A 25676-nucleotide genomic window follows, 5' to 3' on the forward strand; every position below is an offset into this window, starting at 1 on the left:
CAACAGACGAAAATGGCCTATCCACTGCCACTTCAGTTTGCTCATCATTTTGGATCTTATTCTAATCCCGCAGGGAAACACCTAATATACTCGCAGCCTTCTCCCTAGCTCACTGAGCGACGAGAACGAATGCTCCCACCACAAGCTCTTTTGAACTTTAGCCCTTTTAGATGAAATGCTTGTAATTAACTGTGTATGAAATAGTGTTACTTTTTAAAACGTCTCTTTCAAACAGGTGACAAGAGCTGGCTCGTTATTTTTGTCAAAAGCTACGCTTACCGATTCAGCGCGGAAATGCAGTGTCGGGCTCAGTCCGCTCAGTACAATAGCGTAGCTGACTGTTGCATTTTGAAATTGCAACTAAACTTTTTATTTTAGTGGTTGGCAAGTTAGCTTCGGACTGCGATCTCACCGCGACGTAACGCGAAGTAGTCAGGTTGAAATCTATAGAAGCACACTTTGACTTTGCGTAAAAAAGACAGATTCATGCCAGCGGTATAACCCTGTCTCGTTTTAACAGTCTCTTAAGTCTGAGCATCAAAGTGAGCTCTATAGATCTAAGCCATAGCGACGTTGCACTTGATGAAAATTGCAACAAAAAGGGCAATGGCAATTTTAAAACCTATACTTGTTTACATTGTGATGGTTACTTGGTGAAAAGACTGCCTTATTTTTGAAGATATTTACCTACTTACTTCTAGAATAAAAATAAAATAAAAATATTTTTCATTCCATTAAACTTTAACAAATATTTTTGAATCGTCAAATGCATCTACTACTGGTTCGGAATGCCTTTCCTACCGGTGAGAACCATCAAAAAACTTGGCGGTTGCTCTTTTCAAAGATTGATATACAGTATTATGCTATGTAAAAAGTAATTGAAGTCCCGTGCATTGCTGGAACGAGCTGCAGGTCAAATCCACGAATCAATTGTATGAAATTTCTAAAAATCCTTTCGTGGTCGATCCACATTATAAAGAGAACCTAGATGCAAAATTCCAAGTATAGACACAGCGGTTTGAGCAGTCAGTCAGTCAAATTATTTTTATAGAATAGTTTATATTTTCTACAAAACTCCCATGTGAACGAGGGCTAAGCTTTTCAAGGCCTAATTTCAATCTATCTCGCACTAAAACATATTGCACTAATTTACCCGCTAAATTTCACATCCATTGAATATACTCGGTTGAAGTGTTTCAAGCCTAAATTACTCCCATGAATAATTCCACGCGCGGCTCTATCAACACGCAATGTGCATTTGGTTCATAAAGGGAACCCCTCGTATTATTTGGCTTCGCGGACATGTGCTTATGACGTTACTGTTCCCTTTGCGTCTGACGCACAAAATCCACAGTTAACGAAGCTTATCTCTAGTATAAATCTATTTTATGAGTACCTTAACTCGCATCACAAAGCATTGTTTTTCTTTTCATGCACAATCGTAGTGTTAAGCATAACTAGATGCGATTTTTTTTTAAATTCATCCTCTAAGGGCGTCAAATAGCAGGTTATAATATGTGTAGTCTACGTGAACAAAGTCGCGGGCATAAACTAGTAGAGCAATAAAATATCCGGCTGTAAATATTTCTTATTCATTCATTCATTCATTTTCACCCCTCGGTTTCATGTTACATAGTTGCATCAATGTATCCGAATTGGGTTAAGCAACAGTATTGGAAATATTGTAGCTCTATGAATGTTATAATGGAAAAGTAGCAATTTCGTTTGCATAGATTACTCGCGGCCAGCATTTTTCCGGTATTTTCACCGGGCGTATCAATTTTAATTTTTAATCCATTTTTTTCAGTATGGTAACTAGTTATCGGGGTTTTCACGCACACGCACACGCACATGTACGGAACTTAACTAATATAAGTAAGTAAATAAAATCCGGTTATTCAGCCAAAAACAATGATATCTACTGATTAAACAAAGATGGAACACCATAGCCCCTAAAGAACCAAGGAGCCAACTCCTTAAATCTAATTCATCCATCCATCCATCAGCCTGTAAGCGTCCACTGCTCGACATAGGCCTTTCCAAGTTTCTTTAAATCTAATTAATACATATAAATTGGTTATTAAAGTGCATTTACCAGTCACACTATGAGGACTATGAGGTGGAATCACAGTCTACAGCTTAGTAAGTTTATTAGTGCATTGGATTATAAAAAAAAAATCGTATCTTAAAGTTGATTGTACACGAACTAAGTCGTAAGCCATACAGGTTTTCAACTGTTAACTTAACTGAGACTTAACTGTAAGCTTACCTACAAATCATTCACACTAATCCGAAGTAAACCTTGCGTGGTTATCGCGTTTATTTGTACCAGTATCGTAAAGAAATAAACATTTGATATTCTGCAAAGCTGATAGGTTCCCGACATCTTAAATGCTTAAGTTATAACGGAATGACGGTGTGGAAATATTCGAGAATATTCGAATATTATGTTACTGGTAAGTACACAGCTCAACGGGTTGTGAAGCTAAAGTGCCAATGGGCTATAGGGCATAGTTCAAAAACTGATAGATTTTTTTAAATTCATAGACTAGCGCTTGGCGCCTGCGATCAGACCTGGTGGTAGTGGTTGGGGTCCTAAGGTAACTCGACCTCGCTCCGGAAATCGCATTGTTGGTGGAAAAGATTCGGAAACCGCTGGATTCAGGTTGTACAAAACCGTGGCGTGTCGAAGTCCCTATAAGGGATCTAAGCCCAGCTAACTGTACTCTATTATCGATGATGATATTAGGGTTCCGTACCTCAAAAGGAAAAACGGAACCCTTATAGCATCACATTGTTGTCTGTCTGTCTATCTGTCTGTCTGTCTGTCAAGAAACCTATAGGGTAGGTACTTCCCGTTGACCTAGAATCATGAAATTTGTTAGGTAGGTAGGTCTTATAGCACAAGTACAGGAATAAATCTGAAAACCGCGAATTTTTGGTTAAATCATATAAAAAAAATTGAAATGTTTTTTTAATCTTCAAAATTAGATAACTATACTAAGTGGGGTAGGGTATCATATGAAAGGGCTTTACCTGTACATCCTAAAACAGATTTTTATTTATTTTTATCTATAATAGTTTTTTATTTATCGTGCAAAATGTTGGAAAAAATACCCGAGTACGGAACCCTCGTGCGCGAGTCTGACTCGCACTTGGCCGGTCTGAAATAAGAATACTTACTACCCACTTAAAGTACCACAAAGCTTACCACTGCGCTGGGAGGTCTTTCCCTCTGAATAGAATTTCCGCATATGGCTCTAAAATAACATGCCAAAACTTTACAAATATTGTAACTTTGCAACTCAATATTGGTTATTCTTGTTGGTTAGTCGAATTGTGTATATGTCCTGATATTCGACTTAATTGAAATATCTAGTATAACCTTCGACCGTCGATATTTGATGACGTTTGACTGCAGTATTATGAGAATCGATATTGGAAATACATAACTGCACTCTGCAACTGTAATTTGAGAATGGACAGCAATTTTGATGTAGTACATGACCTATTCATATTATTATTTATAGTATAATAACATCATCATTTCATCGCCGGCCATCAACTACTGAGCCAGTCCCCGTCTCCTCTCAGAATGAGAAGGTTTGGTAATGGTCTACCACGCTGGCCAAGTGCGAATTGACAGACTTCACACACCTTTTAGAACAATATGGAGAACTTTAGCATACTGTATCTAGCGCCTATTCTATTTGTGGAAAAGAAGCGATTTTTAAAAAAATACAAAATTCAAAATATTTTTATTCAATTAGACTTTTACAAGTTCTTTTGAATCGTCAAAAGCATCTACCACTGGTTTGGAATGCCTTTCCTACCGAGAAGAACCAGCAAGAAACTCGGCGGTTGCTCTTTTCAAAGATTTGATATACAATATTATGCCATGTATAAAAGCAATTGAAGTCCTGCGCATTGCTGGAGCGAATCGAAGTTCAAATCCACGCTTTTTTATCATTTACATAATCTTCGATAGTATAATATGCTTTTCTCAGGAGCATATTTTTAATAGATTTTTTGAACCTGTGTAAAGAAGATAAAGTTAAAGTTGCGCAAAAAAACTAACAAAATATCCTGAATGTTTTCACACATGTTTGAACACAGGTTTTCGATATTTAATTTTTTTATTTGGACAGCGAGTTTCATATCTTTTAATGCAAGTACCTAATAAAAATTTCATGATCGCAACAATTCAAAAGATTCATTTTTCCTTATATGTATTATCTTACGAACCATAAGTGTTCAGAAAAAAAAAACCTTTCAATAAAACTAAGGAAACTAATTCGTATAAGACCCTAGAGCAATATAAATCCCCATTTGCTGACATAAAAGGGGAGTGCTCGGTAGGAAGTCCTAATCAAATAGTTGCTATTGTGTATAAAGTAGCTATATGTATACAGACCCCTAACTGGGGCCTACTTTTCGCTCCCTTATCAAAGGGACGAGACCCTCAGATACAAAGCTAATAAGAATTTTATATTGTAAGAACTGAGCTAATAAAAGGGACTGATGAGACGAAAGTTTTGATGAACTTTCATCAGTTTGAACACTAGCACTACGATACATCTTTCTCGCGGTTTTTAACCCCCGACCCAAAAAGAGGGGTGTTATAGGTTTGACGTGTGTATCTGTGTATCTGTCTGTGACCTCGTAGCGCCTAAACGAATGAACCGATTTTAATTTAGTTTTTTTTTCTAGAAGCATTTTGAGTTAAATGAACTTTTACAAGTGCTTTTGAATCTTCAAGTGAATTTACCAGGGGTTTAGAATGCTTTGGATTCTTGAAGTGAATTTACCACTGATTCAGAATGTCCTAGCTACCAAGAAGAACCAGCAAGACACTCAGCACTTGCGCTTTCGCAATGCACTCTCGATGACTTTCTTATTTGACTCAAGTCTTGATTTATACGTGTATATAATAATTATCTTAATCTTGTGGCAAGGACGCAAGGTTGCTTATAATAATTTCACTTATATCTTTTGATTAGTCAAACATCAGTGCGTGTTATTGCAAAATCCTTCTAAGTAGTGACCACAAAATCAAGGAAACTTGGTATTACAGAACAGTATCATTTCTACTAACTTATTTAGGATTCTGTGACCCAAAGACATATGAATCCTTACCGAGGCAAGTTCCTAAGTGATTGCGCCCACAAAATTGAATCCACCGAGTAATCCTCGGGCATGAAATTTAAAATTTCAAAAGTGCATTACCAGAAATGCACCGAATGCTTTCAAAGTTCGCTCGCGTCCGCTAGATGGGGCAATCTCAGGAGTGGTGACGCGGTTTCACGGAGCTTACTCCCGCGTCTGGCGTTATGGGTCTACGTGATCAGCCTCGCTGATCCATTGGCATCGTTGTTGTTACTGTTGGAACGTTTCAATTGATTCCTACATAGATACTCGAATAATAAAGATGGACTTGGAAAGATTGTCTGCCTCGATGCATCGAAAAAGTTGTGACTAGTTAGGTTAAGTTATTTTTTATGTTCGAAGAGTTTTATAAACACATCGAGAGATGTAAACTGCTGGACGTAGTACTCTACTAGGACTGCCAAACACTTATGCCACTTTAATCACTTTTCTTCTTCATTTTTATGTACAAGGCTATTAGTTTGGGAAGAAAATTTTTAACCATGTGTATAACATTTGGGTTAAATCCATTAAACCTGGTAAAGCATCACATCACACTTCACACTATAATATTATAAAGGCGAAAGTTTGTATGTGTGTGTGTGTGTGTGTGTGTGTGTGTGTGTGTGTGTGTGTGTGTGTGTGTGTGTGTGTGTGTGTATGTTTGTTACTCCTTCACGCAAAAACTACTGAACGGATTTGGCTGAAATTTAGAATGGAGATAGATAATATCCTGGATTAGCACATAGGCTACTTTTTATCCCGGAAAATCAAAGAGTTCCCACGGGATTTCGAAAAACCTAAATCCACGCGGACGAAGTCGCGGGCATCGGCTAGTATGGTATAAAGTGCAGCCTGCACTATGTTTCACCTGCTCTACCGTAGACATGCAAGGAAAGCAAGCAAGCAACACGCACACTTTACTTAATCCTCAGGAGATGTTGGACGCATTCCTTCTTCTATCCAACATACTGAGCAATGTTAAAGTTTTCGATATTACTGTGCGATCTCATCCCAAGGTTTGATTTCCGGTTGGGTGAATTTTTTCTTCATCTTGGTCATTTTTACCACTTATTAGCGGAGTCACGCTTGGCTTGTTAAAACACAGTTACGCGTCTGTCATCATTATTTAATAAATAAAATAACGCAATAAATTTTTGCTACACATTTTCCCATTAAAAATGCAGCCGAACTGAATCAAGAATCGATATATTTATCGACTGCCATCTCTATAATATTTTCATACGCGCAAAATAAATAAAAAGAGATAATGGAAAGTGTAAGCAATAAATTCAGGGCACAAACTGTGGTCTAAGAGCAAGTGGTAAGTTTTAGTAAGTAAATTATTCACGTCTTGATGAAAATGAATTTATGGGAACGTTCACTGTGTGTACCTATTATAATGGACATGATCGACTTTAAGATAGTTACCTTAGCTTGAAAACGTACACATGGCAGCCTGTATCGATCGCCTGATAAATTATTGATATTTAAAATAGGTGAATAGAAATGTCAGATGCCAGTTTAATGATATAATAGGACGCAGACGTGCCCAAAAATATTTCGTAAAACGTTCCAGAAGACAGCATCTATACCTATATACAAACTTACTTTCCATACTGATTGAGTTATAATAAGAGCACAGCATACATAATGGCAGGCGACAAAGATGAGCCAAGTACCGGCAACTACTAGAATACTGCGCGCAAAACAAGACGTTATCCAACTTGAACTCAAGGTGTAGACTGCGTATTGTACAAAAACAGATCTCAACCGGGCTTGTGTGTCTATAATCTGCGCAAATGTGCCAAGTTGCAAGTAGCAACTTCAGATTGGACTACTTGTTTTAAGCCTTTATCAAATAATTTTCTCCAATTTTCCAGCAGCTCTCTATCTATGCAGGGTTGTGCACCCCGCGGTCTCGTCATTAATCAGCCCCCTCGCTTCAGGGTTGACGCATTATGTAATTTTTATCATGCATTACCGTAGCGTAACACGCAATGTAGTCCTTGACATGTGGCATCGTGCATCAGCCCTGACCTTACCCAAGGTTTCAAACGTAATTATAATTTTATGCATTAGTAGTGTTTGCCTACGTTGTTAAAAAGCTACGCTACTACAATGTTTTTCATAGTATTTTTCCGGTGTTTAACCAAGATAATTCATTCTGTTTTTACGTTTTAATAAAATCCGGTAACTTTTTGCAAATTGAAACTGATTTCTCGCAATTTTTTGTAATGCAAAAGCTTTATCACACTGATTGTGCTTGGGCTGCGTACGTGGACATTATCTAGTCATACATAATCATTTATTCGTCCAGCTAATTATAAAAACACAGCCATAGGTTATAACGCTCTTTGTGTGGCTTACACGCACTGCTTTCACAGAGAGGTAGGCATTTAAGGCTTTTCCTATGATCTAAGACATCGGCTTAGAATGCCATGCCTTGGTGAACTTGTCTGGGATTAATTTGGTCGACCCTGCGTGCACGGCAAAACCATACATGTGGAACATTGGAGATTAATAGGCTAACTTGTGTTTGAATATTGTTGCCTAGGGTTTAATGTTATGTTGTGTAAACATCTCCGATCTAACTATTTATTTATATTTTATTAATTTGATACCAAAACTTAAAACCGAAGACGTAAACATAAAACGAACATGTTACATGCGCAATGACAACTAGAATGAAGAATTTATCTGAAAGACCCCTGTTATCTGGGAAAGTTTCAGTTATTATCATACAAAAGTTTTTTAATATCTCTCTATTTTTCTCTGTTTGTGTAATACTTACTCATTGCTGAGGGTCGTGATCCCTTCCATTCGTTACATAAAGGTCTCTCTCCATCCTTCCATGATTGCAATGTAGTGTTAAAATCTTGTACCTCCTAGTTGACACGTTCAGCTTGACCGAGCGATTAGGTTCAGGTTAGGTTTTGAGTTTATCCGAGACAAGAGACAAAGACCTAAAACGCTGAAACGAATTTGATTTTAGTTCTCGCTACAATTCACGAAATCTATTCACCATATTTTATCAGACACGTCAAATCGTTTTCATAAACCGTTTTTTTCTCTCTCTCGTCTGGCTGTACAAAGATTAGCCAATGTCAAGTTTGTAGTTATTTATAACAAGTTAGTTAAACTATACAAGTATGAACCCCGTCTGTGCCGGCGCTCGCCGACATACGCACGGCACCCCCTTAGAGCGCTTTCCAGTCAGTTTTAACAAAAAAAAAACACTCCGAAAAGGCAGAGCACGCCCGCCAGCTAACACCAACACAGACGAAGTCCTAGACCGTTTTACCGCTATAAATACCCCGGAAGTATAAAAAGTTGGCCATAATGTCCAGCGCATGTCTATACCTTCCGCTGTCCGATTCCTCTATGTGACGCCTTAATGAATCGGCTAATTGGGGAACAGTCCGTGTCCATTTCAACTGGCCTCAGATCGTTGCGAGAACGAAATTGAATGTTCTAATTAGATGGTGTAGAGTTCTAACAAGTTGAGGGGACGCGGCAGAAAAGGGTTAAATGAACACGTTATACGCTGGCTTTGTTTTAATGGGCAAAATGGACACCGTACTGCAGATAATGTTACTTTGTTTTATCTTCTAATGAGTTGCCGGGTTTTTGACTAATTGAGATTCATCGTCGTCTCAGCCACGTCCACTGCTGGGCATTGGCGTGCACTTCTAACTTTTTAGTTATATGTGTTGTGTACGATTAATTAATATAATTTGCGTTAACTGTGAAGGAAAACATCGTGAAAAAACCTGCATGCCTAAGAGTTTTCTATAAGTAATGTTCTCAAAGATGGCATATTATTGTAAATTGAATATGTACTTGAAAAGAGCAACCGCCAAGTTTCTTGCTGGTTCTTCTCATTAGGAACGACATTCCGAACCAGTGTTAGATTTTTTTGACGATTCAAAAGCACTTGTAAAAGTTTAATTGAATAAAAACATTTTGAATTTGAATTTGAATTTGTGTAAAGTCTGACAATCCGCACTTTGCCCGCGTGGTGGACAGCCTAAAAGCTTATGATGTACGACGAGTAACTGTATTAACTTATGATTGAGATATGAATGAGAAGCATTGAGATAGATTGGTCTTTCAAATTTTCAATTCTCATTGCCTCAATGAAATGTAGCTACGCGATGAAATATAGACTCATAATATTATTTTTTCTCAAATTTTCATTACCAAAGAAGGCGGAGGACGGAATGATTAATTTTAGGGATGCAGGGGCAACTAAAATGGGAATATGAGCAATTGGAAACGATAAATAAAAACCCTAAGCTTATGAAAAATGTTATTACAGAAGCCCCCGCGATTATTGTGAGTTCGTCGAATAAATATGGCGACCCTAACTGTAAACAGGGCAATAAAATAAACAGTAACAAATTCATGGGGATGCGTATATTATTTACTGAATTTTTGGTAAATAAGTGCATTCCTTTCAAGCAGTTTTCCTCTTTATCGTGGATTGTTGCACTTATTGACCATCCGTTGTAAATAAATAAATAGTTTATCTACGTGAGATCGCTGATGTAGCTCCCCGCCTGGATGACTCCAGGCAGCCGACTTATTTCCAGATCAGCAAGGACTTTAGGGAGTGGTACTGAATCTATGAAGGTTCCCCGTTGGGTGGATTCAACTTGTGTTGTGTTTTCAGTTAAAGTAAAAACTCCCAGTAGAGTTAGGTATTAGATTTAGTTATCGTATCGAGGAAGTTAAGGAGTTATCGTATAGGTATCGTATAATATGTAAGTATAAATATAATAGGTAAATGAGGAGGCACTCCTGTCTTCTATTGAACGAATTGTACAATAAAATGATACCTTTACTTTTAGCGTACAAAAATTTAAGAGATTTATTTTATTCGCTAAGCCTAAAGTGTACTAATTTGACTAAGTAAATTGAAAACGAAAGTACGATGAAAGAAGTCATAAAATAATAATTTTACTAAAGCAAAAATATATTTGTAAGGATCTTTTAAGTTTTATTTTCTATGGAAGGACAAATATTTAGTAAAAAGATAGGTTTCAGTTCGTAGGAGGTCTCCAGGGAACGAGTCCAGACCTAGTGTAAGATAAAGCACATAAAATAGATTGTCCCGGGCAGGTACAGACTCTTTGTGGATTTATTGCCTTTTCCTTACATCGAAATTGTATTAAACTGATTAATACTTAGATAAATTCTACTTGTACAATATATCGCAACCATTATCTTAATTTCTTGGTTCTACGATATCATTATTTTTACAGTTATAAAATTGTAAGGTTTTTATTCTCTTGACAGAGATCTAGAATTTAGAGTTATACGTTCAAGCAAAGCAAAAATAGTCTGACTATTAGATTATGATTTTTTTTGCCGCCATTTCCCATTAAGCTTTCGAGGTTTAATTTAACTAACTAGTCGCCTTTGATAAAAAATGATTTCGATTTACGAACATGCAGCAATTTGTTGTTACCGATACCAAAAACAAAACACCTTTTTTTAGATAAAATAATTTCATGAAAGATGGATGAACGCACCAAAAAACCGCGCAAACAATTTAGGAATATAAATTTTAACATGGCCAATAGAGCGAAACAACGGCACAAATCGGGCAATATATTAACCGTATGTACCAGGAAAGCATAAAATGTGACGTATGATATTGATAGTAATTGGATTTGAGCTTTATGTGTGCACAGCTGATCTGCGTTGAGCTTTGTTCTTCACAATAAATAAATAAATTAAAATCATTTATTTCGACCAAGATCTTATTTGTTAGTCTAATGACAGTTTAGTTAACTATTTACCTAATCCCAAAACTCCTATACCAGAATTATTCAGAATGTGCAACATAATATGAAAATGTGGGCTTTTTTTTAGTCAACCCAACGTTCTAAGGAAGATGCATGAATGAATAAATATACATACTTTTATTGTACACCACAAAATTAGTACACAAAAATACATACAAAGCACAACAAAATATATGCAAGGTACAACTTATAGGAAGATATCGAGTTATGCAGGATTTTTACTTACTAAAACCCCCTTGGGATACTCAGTGCATATTGAAAGGATCCGAGATCTCTTAATAACGCTTAGGTGGTGCTTTCCTTGCGTGACGTTCATTGGGTTCCTCAAGCCAGAGCAAGCCTGTCATTATCCCACCTTCGTATACGAAATGGTAAAGTGAACCGCTGGAACCCTCACTCCAGCTCAGCCTAGTCAATGTTTTTTAACCGACTTCCAAAAAAGGAGGAGGTTCTCAATTCGTCGGGATCTTTTTTTTTATTTTTTTATTTTTTATGTATGTTCCCCGATTACTCAAAGACCCCTGAACCGATTTGGAAAATTTTTTTTTTGTTTGAAAGGGTATACTGTGCAGGTGGTCCCATATAAATTTGGTGAAGATCTGATGAATATCTTCGGAGATGGAGAACAGAACTCCTCAATGGATAAGAGCAAATTGCTCGCGATCAGTGTAATAGCTTAGTAAACAGTAGGGTTTTAACTGGGCATAGCATATTATAGTACAGTGGGGCCACTAAAAATTGTGAAATAAAAAATTTTCAAAAGAAAAATAAAACCGACTTCAAAAACCAAAAACACTAAAAAGTAGAAAATAATTTTTGTTTAGCTAGACATGTAATGTACCTAGGTATGAAGTCGGGCGAGCTTCACTCTTGGATTTCTAATTTTGTTTTAATATGCTCGCTCGACTTCATACCTAGGTACATTACATGTGTAGCTAAATAAAAGTTATTTTTTACTTTTTAGTGTTTGTGGTTTTTGAAGTCGGTTTTATTTTTCTTTTATCATATTATGATCATTTATGGCACAATATTTACGCACAGACTTGAACGTATTTCTTTTCGTCAAAGTGCTGAAGGATATGTAACTATGAGGTAGTTTACGATCGGACCGTAGTGTAAGCGGAAAAACTGTAAGTGAGACTAATCGATTGGTTCCCGTCATTTTCACGCACGAAAACTTATAGGTATATGAGTAAAGGAAAGTTGTAGAAGTAACGTTCCTATACTTACTACCTAATACCTATACGTATATACTTGCTTAACTAACAACTTCAAATATTGATTATAATTTATGATCCTAGATTTATTGTTTACTTAAAGTCCTTATTTTTTGTGTACGAAAGTAAACAAAATTTTAAAAGATACCTTTATTTTAAATCGTTTGTTAATCGAATTGATTAGCAACTAAGATACAATCAATTACCTATAATTTCTAGCAATGCGTTTAATCTCTAATAATAACTATTCGTTTACTTAGGATTGGTGAACTAAAACGATATTACATTTGAGTAATAACTCATTTAAATTGATAGTAGAATATTCATAATCACAGTTTACATAACCACTCACAAATATTTCAAAGTTAAATTTTTTGTCATTCAACTCCTAAGAAATTATAATCTAAATAGCTGAGTCAAACGAGAACATTATATTCTATGTTAATTAACTAGTAGGGCTGCGTGGGACTGTCGCAAAAAGAGCAATCCCGCACTTAAATTAATGAGGATGAGGAGAAACAGATAAAAGATTTCCGCGCCCTTAAAATATCGTTTTAGTGAAATTGGCTCTAACTATACCTTAAGTAGAGATGGACCATTTCACATGTATTTTGTGAAGGATCAAGTGAAAAGCCTTTTCACATTATTGCCTTTAATCCCTTTATTTATTTTCTAAATCATGCACGGCATGGTCATGGCTTTCCTGAAAAACCACCTGTGAAATATCGGTGCTATTGATCTGGATCACAATTTCTAATTAAATCACTACCTTTATCAGCAAACGATTGCAAGTGCGAGAAATAAAAATAATTTGAAAGCAGCAATAATGCCCATCTCTAGTACAATAAAGGAACATTATTTTTCTTTTTTATATCCATACTCAATAGTATAAATGCGAAAGTGTGTCTGTCTGTCTTTCTGCTACCTTTTCACGGCCCAACAGTTTAACCGATTCTGACGAAATTTGGTACAGGATTAGCTAATATCCCGGGGACGGACATAGACTACTTTGTATCCCGGAAAATGAAAGAGTTCCCACGGGATTCCTAAAAACCCATCCGCTTAACCGATTTGTATGAAATTTGGTACCGAGGTAGCTTGCGTCCCTGTAATTGACATAGGCATTTTATCCCGGAAAATCAAACAGTTCCTACGGGATCTTTAAAAACCAAAATAGTTCTAAGTTCTAGTTAGTAACTCTAGTTATAAATATTATAAGAATGTAATGTATTAGGTAGAGTTAGATTTACTTCCATACCTATAAATGGAAGTGTTACCCCGTAGGGAAATAATAATGGGGTAATCATTATTTTCTGATACGGTAATAGATAATCGTTTATTTCACTATTGTGTAAACTAGGTCAATAGTTAATCGGGACATGAGGAAAGGGAACAAAAAAATGATAGTCATTAATTTTGATATTAGCGTCGATTATTACCCAATACCTACTACATTACAATATTATAAACTGACTGACATGTTTATCAAATTACAATTTTATTTAGATACCTACGACTATTATGGGTCTAGAATCTAGATACATTTCGAGAGAGGAACATTTTGCAAGAAGGTTATCCGTGTAATGTTGACCCGAAAGTTTGTCTGACGTTTACTTATTACATTTATTTAGAAAAAGGTACGAATACTTATTTAATATAACTGTCATCATTTTCACTAAATCCACGATTTTTTTGGCTAGATAATCGAAACACATAATCCATACTTAGGTAATATTATAAATGCGAAAGTAATATGTCAATCTTTGTATCTATCTCTGCTAGCTTTTCACGGCCCATCCGTTTTTTTTAAAGAATATTAGCCATGCTTATCATGACTAATACTCCCCTTTCCTCTCCAACTAAGCGTAAAGCTTGTGCTAGGAGTAGGTACGACAATAGTACAACGGGTGGGGTTTGAACCGCCAACCTTTCGGAATTCAGTCCGCTCCTCAACCGTTGAGCTATCGAGATTTAACCGATTGTCAGTTGTAACTTGTATCCTGTAACCCGGTGCCGGATTTATACCGGAAAATCAAAACGTTCCCACGGGATTATTATAAAACCGAACGTGGACGAAGTTGCAGACGTCATCAAGTTTTACTTTAAAGCATTACCTTTAAAATGATTTTAAAATGGAAGGTATTAAGTGAGGTTAAACCCTAATGCTATGAATGATGACGCACTTGTCCCTTCGGATCCAGACTTTCACTAATTCGGGCAGCCCCATTCATTATACGTGAACTGTTTTTCTAGATTCGGAATTAAACCTGTAATAACTATCAAACCTTTTAAAGCTTTTAGGTAATTAATGCTAGGCTCAGAACATTATTTATTCAAGTACCTATTTAGTTCAAGGGTATACCTGTGTGGATTTAGATAGAAATGTAGGTATTCCAAGGGTCGGGCTAATTGCGCGTTCAGAAGTAGGATTTACAATTTTAAATTGTATGATCAAAGCTAACGATAGTGTTTTTCTTCACTTTTGATGTATGAAATTTAAAATATCGTTGTACTCTTTTTTGGTTAATTTTTTAAACAAAATCCCCACTTTAATACTAATTTTATATCGCTTTTATGCAGGTGCAACTTGTATGTACATGTACCATTGGTTAATAGTATGGAACATACATCAAAAAAATTGATGAAAATATGCTGTAGTCTATACATTCGCTGTTCTTTTAAATATTCATACAAAACATCCGCACACCGTGTCGCATTTAGATGAACCTATCGGATATTTGATGTACACGTGTCCAAATTTCAACACGATATTGCTTTCCCACCACAACATATTGGGTGTGTAAATGAAAGAAACTTACTAGTGCTAGGTATTTCAAAATGAAGGGATGTCTGCCTGGGGTGTCTAAAATGCCTGATTTTTCAGATAGCAAAATAGCATCCGTTTATACCTGAAATAAGCAGGTGTGACAGATGGACGGGCTTGGTCGCACTATATTAAGTGTTTCTTTTTTACAATTTTGGTGGGAAACCCTAAAAATAATGTTCGAGTGTTCGTTTATCTAACATCCGTTTCTTTAGTAGTGGGAAGGCGGACGGTGCGTATAGCATAGTGCATGTTGTACCATAGAGATTCTTATATCTTCTCTTATATCTATCTTATATCTTATTCTAATAAATTATAAATTCACAAATTGCTCCTGCCTGGAATGGAACTCAGGATCTTCCGCTTATAAAAAGGCAGCGCTCATCACTGCGCTAAGGAGGTTGTCAAAAATAAATACAATCTATACTCTATCCACGGAAAAAGTTACTACAGGGCTCTCTCTTAACTAAACAAAACTATTTTGAGTCACCAACCAATAACAAACGAAACTGTTTTTGAATTGAATTTAAAATGTTTTTTTAATCATTTTCGATTTGAATTTCGAATGTTTTTTTAAAACATCTTTGTGATTGGTTTATGCGTTTTGAAGGGAAACCAGAGTTTTGATTTGAACTTTGTGATTGGTGTACCTGCCCGTGCTAAGAATCGAACTCAAGACTTCCCGCTTATAAAACCACACCACTCACCACTGTGCCAAGAGGTTGTCAAAAATAAATACACCTAGTAGTCATTATTAGCTCCACAATTCATCATTTACAGACGCCATTACACAGCGTCAAATGGAGCGTTCGAAGGCTAATAACACAAAGCACATTTAGAGCACTTAGCGAGAAGCTCTCCCTTCCGATTGATTGCTCGACTGACAGATGGTCACTTAGAGTTAGACCCCAACACAAATAGACAGACACTACTGTAAAATATCATGTTTAAGTACGAAATTAGCTATCGATTTAACAGTTGCTTAGTTGAAGTACCAACCTAAGGGATTTTTCATTATGAGCATCCAGGCCGCAGCGTTTTGCATGCGTGAATTTATAAGTTATAACAGTTTTAATTTCAAACAGTCATAGGTTATAATCAAAAACAATTTTAAAATCTGTCATTATAAAAAATTTGAACCATTTTGAAATTTTTATTAAGTATTCCATGTTACAGCGGTAACAGAAATGTACACATTCTGTGAAAATTTCAACTCTCTACCTGTTACCGTTCACGATATTGGCCACCAGTTAAATAAATAAAAAAAACACCATCTTGGTCCGAAATTTTTCTCCGATTTGCATTTGACCGGTTTTTTTGATATGTTAGCGAATCGAAAATCGAACCAAAACTCATAGCGTTTGAGTAATAACACCGTTAGGCATAGAAATGGATCCACATGACAGTTAATCCCATCTAAAAGCGTCCGATAACTCCACACTAAAGTAACTATACTCAGAACTACGTATATATACAGTGTGTTATGGCGATACCGACCTCACATCCCGAGCATTACCGAAACCGTTATGTAGATTAAGTGCTCAAACGACATCCGTATAAAACCTCCGGGTGACTGTTATTAATGCTTGGGCTCCTTGCAAAAACAATGTGTAAGAAACTTTCCAATATTTATCTTAAAGGTCTTGTAGGTGATAGCCCAATGGTTCAGATGTCAACCTCATATTCTGAAGTCGGGGGTTCGATCCCGTGCAAGCACCTCTAACTTTTTCGGGGTTATGTGTATTTTAAGCAATTGAAATAGATAGCACTTGATTTAACGGTGAAGGAATACATCGTAGCTGTGTATGCCTGAGAGTTCTCCATAATGTCTCAAGGGTGTGTTAAAGGTGAACGCACACGTCTTATCCAAGCCGAACGCGTCGAACGAAACGAATTTTAGAATTCTATGTATATATGACATCTCATGAAACCTTGCACACTTCCCCGCGTCGAATCATCCAAATCGGAAGCGCGCGAGGTTACATGAGATTTTATATACAGAATTATAAAATTTATTTCGTTCGACTCAGTCGACGCGTTCGCCTCGGATAAGTGTGCGTTCACCTTTAGTCTGCCTATTCGCACTTGGTCAGCCTGTTAGACTTCGGCTAAATCCTTCTTATTCTGAGAGGAGATCCGTTCCCAGTAGTGGGCAGGGATCATGATTCATGATAATGATGAAAGAGCTACGTACACAGTGGTCTAATACACTCGGCCAATGTAATCGGTGAATGTGTTCAAGCCACTCGGCGTATATTTGCCACGTACGAATAATTCGGTCACCCATCCAGCCACTTAGCGTATATTTGCCGTGTATAACAATTCGGTCACCCGTCCAGTTACCGACGTGGGTCAACGTTGCTTGATGATCCCGATCAATTATATGCGCAGTCACAACCAGGCCACACGTCCCTCCGTTTTTAAATTGCTTCTATTAAACCGAAAAGCTACATACTCGTATACCACAAAGAATTAAACGGCTCAATTCGGGTTTATGTTCTACACATTCCTAAATAGCAAATTGCCGGGCTATTTATGTGTTCGCGTATAAATAAAATCGTTTTAGCCAACATTAGTACGGCTCGGGCGGTAAAGCTGCCGGTTTATCTCAACTATCTCTGTGTATCGGGGTTGGGTAGAAAGAGGATTTTGGTAACGACCTCAAGTAAAGGCTAAGGCTCGGGCTACATTAGGTAAGCGACTAACGCTTTAATGTCCAGTTTCTATATTCAATCTATCTGTAATTTATCGATAAGTTCAATTCAGTTTTATGTTTTAAAATCTAAACATTCGTACAACAATATAGAAAACAAAATTACTAAGTATTTTATGTTCTTATGTACAAATTAACAGGATAATGTGTTTATGTTTATTTATATTTTATTTTTCTTTTACAGGTAAATTCTTCTTTGATCATCTTGTCTCGAGCTTCAAGGTAAATGATCAAAAATGATCTAGTAAGGTATATCACAAAGATCAGATGAATTTTCGAAAAGTCTCGTTTAACTTACGTAAAAGACGTCATAGCTAATAGCTATGAATACTTACCTCAGATAGAATTTAATTTGGTAGCATACACGTTGGCGTAAACGCGCTCGGCGAACGACGAACAGTATTGCTTGACGAATATTAAAAATTGCACTGGCTTATTTGCTTTCTAGAATCGGTTTTGGGCGCACACATCAAAGGATTTTGACATAATTCGCAAACAGCGGCAACAACAGAATAAAATAGAATACATTTTTATTAGAATAAACTTTTACAAGTGCTTCTGAATTGTCAGAATAATTTACTACTGAGAAGAAGCAAGAAACTCGGTGGTTTTCTAATATTTTTGGTCGGTAATCGCTTATCGTGATGGGCCAACGTGAACTGGAGGCTTTATATTAGGTAATTGTTAGTAAAATACATAGAGCTAGAAATATAGATTAATTAAGTCTTAAGATGTTACGGATTAATATCGCAAGAAGATGAAAAGTTAAAAGGATTAGTGTACCTACTATCGAAGGCGTGAGAGGATGTGTGAAATTCCATACGATATTTAATAAAACGAAGTATGTATGTAATTATTTCTACATAGAATAATTTAGAAATCAAACTACATCAGAATATCGAGTGTGCCTACCACCTTGTATTTGTTCCTGCTTACATGTTATATTTTGTTTTTGCTTATTTTTACGTAAATTAATCTAATTTTTGTTGGTTTGCTCTAAAAATAAACAAAACTTGACGAGCGAAAATTTTATTTAGGTACGGTACGAGTGTCATCATAGTTAGTTACGAAATATACCCTAATAAGGATCGTAGTGAAATTTTTAATATTGATTCAGCTGAAAATTGTAAATAAGATACATAAGATCCTTCAGGTTCAAAATGTTGAATTCTCATAATGTTGAAAGATTAATAATTAATTATAATAGCTTTAGGCAAGTAATTAGTAAAACTGTTACCTAAACCTATATATTCTTCTGTCGGTCCTTATTAAAACTGTACAATTATTTTTCCACGCGCAAAACATTTGTTTTCATTAGTGACATATTTAAAAACGCAATCAGACTTAATCCCCAAGCTAGAATTTGTAATACACGCCACGAACCGAGGGTTAATTAATATTTAGAACATAATGTAAATTAACAATCAAAGTCAAAAAAGATTTTAGTACTACTTAATTGCTAATATTTTTTATGTTACTACAGTATCGCGTGTGCCATGACTTCGGATTAAATACAGAATTTAATTTAATAAAGCGGATCACCGTTATCAATTAGAAAGGGCAATTTGAGAATATTAGGGGAAAAAGTAGTTTTGGGTAATTTTCATAAGTCGTACTGCCAAAGTTTTAGTAAGGTAGGTACTATAATAATTATTAGTAATCGATTTCCACAATTTGAGTTAAGTAAGCCCATGTAAAACTTGATGTACCAGATGAATAGCCTCGATAGCTCAACGGTAAAAGGAGCGGACTGAATCCGAAAGGTCGCTGGTTCAAACCCCACCCGTTGCACTATTGTTGTACCTACTCCTAGCACAAGCTTTACTCTTAATTGGAGGGGATAGGGGAATATTAGTCAGCAATAAACTTGGTTTTTTTTTTTTTAATTAGAACAGTAGGTACTCGGCATATCACCATTCACCAAGCCGTAAAGAGTTTCCACGGGATCACGTTGATGAATTCGCGGGCATCTTCTATTTGGTACAAGAGATAGCTTGCATCCCTGACACAGAAATAGAATACTTTTTAACCCCCGACCCAAAAAGAGGGGTGTTATAAGTTTGACGTGTGTATCTGTGTATCTGTGTGTCTGTGTATCTGTGTATCTGTGTATCTGTCTGTGGCATCGTAGCGCCTAAACGAATGAACCGATTTTAATTTAGTTTTTTTTTGTTTGAAAGGTGGCTTGATCGAGAGTGTTCTTAGCTATAATCCAAAAAAATTGGTTCAGCCGTTTAAAAGTTATCAGCTATTTTCTAGTTTTCATGTAGAAAAGAAGGTTAGATAACCCTTAGGTTCATAATATTCAAGTGTCAATTGACAAATGTCAAGCTGTCAAGATGGACGTTGCCTAGATATACATACTTAATTATTTATTTGAAAATGATTTGTCGGGGGTGTTGAAAATTTTTAATTTACACTTGTTCACATACTTTTTACATTTCGGAAAATCAGAGTTTCCACGGGATTTTAAAAACCTAAATCCACGCGGACGAAGTCGCGGACATCATCTAGTATGACAATAATGCATTATCAACGATTTTAATTACGCCACCAACATATTTCATTGTTAACATTAAGTCCATTAATTTATATTTGTATAGATAATAATGCAATGCATGCACCGGATGCATTAATTCAAATGCGGTGTAGATGGGGTTACGTTGGCGTCACGACATTTTGTTATTGTATTGTATTTAAAGTTAAAATTATGCATGACATGTCAGTCCGTAGTGTCGGGGCAGGGTTAAAAAAAATTGTGAGGGTTCATTTGTAGAGCGATCCAAAATAACGTAGTTTGAAAAACAATTTTATATTATATCTACCGCTATCTATCCGCAGTTCACGGGTAGTAGTCGAGTTTTACTGCTTTTTAACCCGACTTCGTTCCCGTGGATATAGGTTTTTAAAAACCCCGTGAGAACCCATTGATTTTCCGGGATAAAAAGTAGCCTATGTGTTAATCCAGGGTATAATCTATCTCAATTCCTAATTTCAGCCAAATCCGTCCAGTAGTTTTTGCGTGAAAGAGTAACAAACATACACATTACACACACACATACGTACATATACACACAAACTTTCGCCTTTATAATATTAGTGTGATAATAAAGTATGATGCCATTGAACGATTGAAGCTTAACATAAAATGCAGCTGAAGGTAATGTGATATTAGAAAAACGCATTTTCATACTCATTAACTTATCCCTAACAAGTTAATCAACATGTTTTAAAAAGAATTATGTAGAAAATTCTTAACATCAAGGTCTATTTGTCAGCTTCAAGAATAAGTGGACACACGGAATTCTGTCATCAATCATATGGATTTAAATACATAACTCCGACGTGACACCGCTTAACAGGGCTCTCTCCGTCACTCGTTTCCACTCGTTTCATACAATCGTAGTTCCAATTTCATTTGAATATTAGCAATAAGCAACCAAAGTCCATGAAATTTTGCAGACATATTCTAGAAACTAATATCTGTGTCTGTGGTGTTTTAGATTTTTCTAAAAATATGTAGTTTTAAAATTACAGGGGTTCAAAGATTTGTATGTAAACTTTTAAGACCGCGTAACTCTGAAACCGAATATTTTAACAGAAATCTGGAAAACCACAGACATAGATATTAGTTTCTAGAATATGTCTGCGAAATTTCATGGACTTTGGTTGCTTCATATTCAAATGAAATTGGAACTACGATTGTATGAAACGAGTGACGGAGAGAGCCCTCTTAAAGCTTTTATGGAAGTTAACGGAGAAAAAAAGTATACCTTTAAGTGGAAATTTGTGTTAAAGTTATATACATTATCTAATATGTGGATGTCAAACGTAACTAGGCATATTAAGCCAAGTTTTGTATAGGTGTGTTCAATGTATTAATTAAATACCTACTTGATAGTTGATAGCATTGATAAAGCTTGTTAGTTTTAGTTGTTAAAATCTTACTTAGGTACTGTATTATATTATGTATATCAATAAGTAGGTAAAGTATATGCCATATTATTATATGAAAAATTATAGTATTACAATAATTTTTTAATTGCGAAGATCATTAATTGTGTTGGCAAGAAAGTTCGTAAATTCGTAAACAGCATACTTACATCTCGTAGACCAAGAGATCTGAAATTACTCTCGAATTTTAAGTTTGAGCAGTTTTACAAAGAGTGTATTGCATTTTAAGTGCTCTTATTAGGAATTTAAATCCATAGTAAATGACAATATCAATTATCATTATTAATATCACTACCATCCGATCCATTTCCCCATAATCAATTAAGTCCTGTCCATTCTGATAAAACAACATATTTGACTATATGCAATACAGTTGAGTGCATTTCCTTCATGAGTCCATGACATGTTATGCTTCGGTACACGGACATCAACTGAACTTTATATCTATCACCATAGAGTTCAAAATAAAATGATTTATAACATGTCAACTGACATAATCCATCATGGGGAAGCATGGAAGTGTCGGGCAAACAGAACTATTTAGGAAATGAGTGTTTTAGTAATTAATTACTTGAGTCTAAGCAAATTATGTTCGGTAAGTAATGTGAAAGGGTCTGAAACTGTTTGCTGTAGTATAAGTAATTGAGAAATTATCGTCGTCTCCTATATCATTTCGTTGTTTAACCGATAGACGCCCACTATGACCAAAAAGGAGTATGGATTTAATGACTGCCTTATCCCTTCCAGGTTAGCCCGCTTCCATCTTAGACTGCATAATCACTTACCACCAGACGAGGTGAGATTACAGTCAAGGGCAAACTTGTATATCTGAATAAAAAATAAACTGCTGAACATAGGTTTCTTATCGGGACTTCCACATACCGCCCTAATCCAGTATAACTGCATAATATACAGAAAATTCTAAGTTGCTTTGAACACTAATAGGCTGCTACTAAGGGTTTAAAAGCACTTTCTATTTAAAATGTATCTCGATGAAAGTACTTATGCTAAGCGATATTTAAGTATCGTGAGAAATCTCTAACAATTTTTGTAAGGCGCTAAAGCGACTCAATAATGAACTGATTCTCTCTCAACTGAATAGGTCTGCGACGACGTCACGTAGAAATGTTTATTTATCATTCATTTGACATTTAAATTCGGTTTTAGCAGGGCTCTCTCCGTCACTCGTTTCATACAATCGTAGTTCCAATTTCATTTGAATATTAAGCAACCAAAGTCCATGAAATTTTGCAGACATATTCTAAAAACTAATATCAATAAGGTACAGGACAGTTTCAAGCAGTCAGTAATGACTGTTTCTATCGGTCTACTGCAGTTTATTCGTAGCAGTTGACAATGACTGCTCGAGCTGTCCGTATACCAGTATATAGTACGCTACCAGACACTTTCGCATTATGTACAGTAGGTACTAGTATGGATATGAATTTAGCAGTTAAAAATGTTATTCCAAATAATAACTAACTTAGATTTACATAATTGTTATAGCGTAACGCTATGGAAATGACCGTTTGATTTATTTTCACCAGTTAGTTATTGTTAGGTTTAGTTATTGCATTACAAATTGTTAAATCCGCGTTACCATTCATCACCCGCTGTCATGTTATTTTAATTATGTTTGACACGTCAACAATAGAAATTAATCTATTCGAAATCGAATACAAAGCAATGATATATTATGATTTGTGAGCGGTATACGAAAATCATTCCCGTGGCATCACCAGGCCAGCAAATAATGGTACAATTCAGTTGAACACTACGCAAAGTATCTAATGGTTCTAGTACATATTGGCCCAACCCGTTTGGCAAGTGTAAACTGCGAAGTCGCGTCATGAACATTCGTGCTTTTGTCTTTCATTGTTTCATACATACTTATTTTTATGGCCGGTAGGTACTCGGCGAATGCATGGCCAATGTGTCACATAGCCTGCATGGCGTGGCGTACTTTCATACCGTGAGATGTACCTAAGCAGTGATCGGCTCCATAGATACACAAAAGCACTGCCTGTCCTAAAAAGTGTTTTGTCACACTATTGAATAATTAGTTTACTATTCAGTAGGTAAATACGTAGTACCTTATCGCCTTCCTTGGTCAATGTCCCTGAGCACGTCACTGGATGTTAGTATGTTTCTAGTCTAATGTAGAATGTTACTATAATATGCTTATTGCTTATGGTATCCACACTGATACTAATCCATACTGTAATACTGCGAAAGTGTGTCTGTTTGTAACCTTTTCACGGTTCAATTACTCAACCGATCGTGACAAAATTTACCACAGAGATAGATTGCATGGTAGAGACTGACATGGAAGTAGCCGAAAAATCAAAATGTTCCTACAAAATTTTTAAAATACTTAAATCCGCGTGGACGAAGTCGCGGACATCACCTAGTAACAATATAATCTCTATATTCCCAGCCTCCAAGTATAAATAAACACGTAGAACCTTCCTTCCATTTCTCTGAACAACGTGCTATATAAATTAATTGGTGACACTTCTAAGAAATTAATTATAATGAGGCTTAATTAGAAACGCGATTACTTAAGCTTCTAACGACGTCGTGTACACGCACGTTTTGCATTACCGCCTTAGTTTACACTTGTGAAAGTGATAAGCTTTGTAATGAGGCAATGTATGTGCGGTTTGAATGGGATTTAATTCCTCGTTTTTGCTTCTATTATATTGTGTTGTCACGGTAAATGGTAACTGACGCGTTGTAGAATTTAATGGTTGGATCAAATGCTTGCAAGATTTTACTAAGAACTGAAAAGCGTAATGAGCGTAGGTAAAAAAAAAATAGCTTTATGTTAAGAAGGTGATTCTTTTTCCACGCTAGTAGATGTGCTACGCTGTTACTCGTAGCTATTAGATGCAACAAGGATTAAATACGAATACGTATTCAATGCTCAGTTATTTTGCACCGGACAAAAAATTTACAATACTCTGCGCGCGTGTCCGGTGTAACATGAATCCACCTTTATATGCCAATAGATTTTTTTTAAATTATTATTCAAATACAAGTTAGCCCTGGACTGCAATCACACCTGGTGGCAAGTGACGATGCCGTCCAAGATGATAGCGGGCTGACCGGGAAGGGCTATTTGAGGGCATTTTTTATTAAACCCATAACCCTTTGGCTTCTACACGGCATCCTACCGGAACCATCTTGGCGGCACGGCTTTGCTGGTAGGATGGTAACTAGCTACTAGTAATCACTACTGAAATAAATGTGAACTTCAGATGGCAATCGACTTTTTGCATTACAAGTAACCAACCAACTGTCGACCTGTCCAATTTGAGTTATTATAAAAGCGGACATTTGTAAAACACAGGGAAAATGTCATACCAAAGAAGATAAAATAAGCCAGGTTTAAAAAACCTACAAAATATATCTCGCCGCGCTGTCAGGTTGCAAATTTTAATTTTCCGTTTTTCCAGTTTATTTATCGTGCGAGTGCAGCCAACAAAAACATCTAAAACAATCCCGTTGCTGGTTCAGACATGTTGAATGGGGGTCGGGGAGCATGCGAGGTAATTATGACCTCATTCGCTGTTCCAAATAAGTTACATACTTTTGTAACCGATTTTTTAAAAAACGGAGAGACGTTTTCACCTCTACGGACGTAAAAAGACCAGGTGATAATCTTTGACGCGATCTCATTTGCTACAGCATAAAACCCCAGACCAAGGAGTCTATCAAAAATATAGTTTTCGATTGCATCAGTCAAACTCATCATGATTGACGTCAACATGTCGCCCACCGATAGACGTCCACGGTTGGACTTAAGTTTCTTGTAGAAACTTCTAAAATCTATACGCCGCGGTCTTACACCGTGGTCTGGATCCTGCGGTTCCCTATAACTGGTTTGATGTCGTCACTCACCTCGTGAAGGTATGTCATATTATAACACCCTGGGACCCCAACGTTTAATGGTTCTTCGAACTTGGAATCTATCTCGGCCATTGCCACAACCGTTTTCTATTCCATTG

At 36.2% G+C, this 25676-nt stretch overlaps 1 protein-coding gene and 1 long non-coding RNA gene across 4 annotated transcripts in view; both read left to right on the plus strand.

Moving 5' to 3' along the window:
• Nucleotides 1-25676, plus strand: part of LOC123877083 (DE-cadherin) — a 285461-nt gene that overhangs the window by 158924 nt on the left and 100861 nt on the right. The gene's annotated exons all lie outside the window — the stretch shown is intronic.
• On the plus strand, nucleotides 11152-24886 carry LOC123877085. Of its 3 annotated transcripts, none has more exons than XR_006798494.1 (4): nucleotides 11152-11162; nucleotides 16640-16648; nucleotides 19875-19883; nucleotides 24678-24886. It is a non-coding gene; the product is annotated as an uncharacterized LOC123877085 (long non-coding RNA). The 3 variants fall into 3 exon arrangements; XR_006798495.1 differs by lacking the exons at nucleotides 11152-11162; nucleotides 16640-16648 and adding exons at nucleotides 17056-17068; nucleotides 17198-17199; XR_006798496.1 differs by lacking the exons at nucleotides 11152-11162; nucleotides 16640-16648; nucleotides 19875-19883 and adding exons at nucleotides 16599-16609; nucleotides 18931-18936.

Source organism: Maniola jurtina, chromosome 22 (genome assembly GCF_905333055.1).
Source record: "Maniola jurtina chromosome 22, ilManJurt1.1, whole genome shotgun sequence".
Classification (NCBI taxonomy): Eukaryota; Metazoa; Arthropoda; class Insecta; order Lepidoptera; family Nymphalidae; genus Maniola; species Maniola jurtina.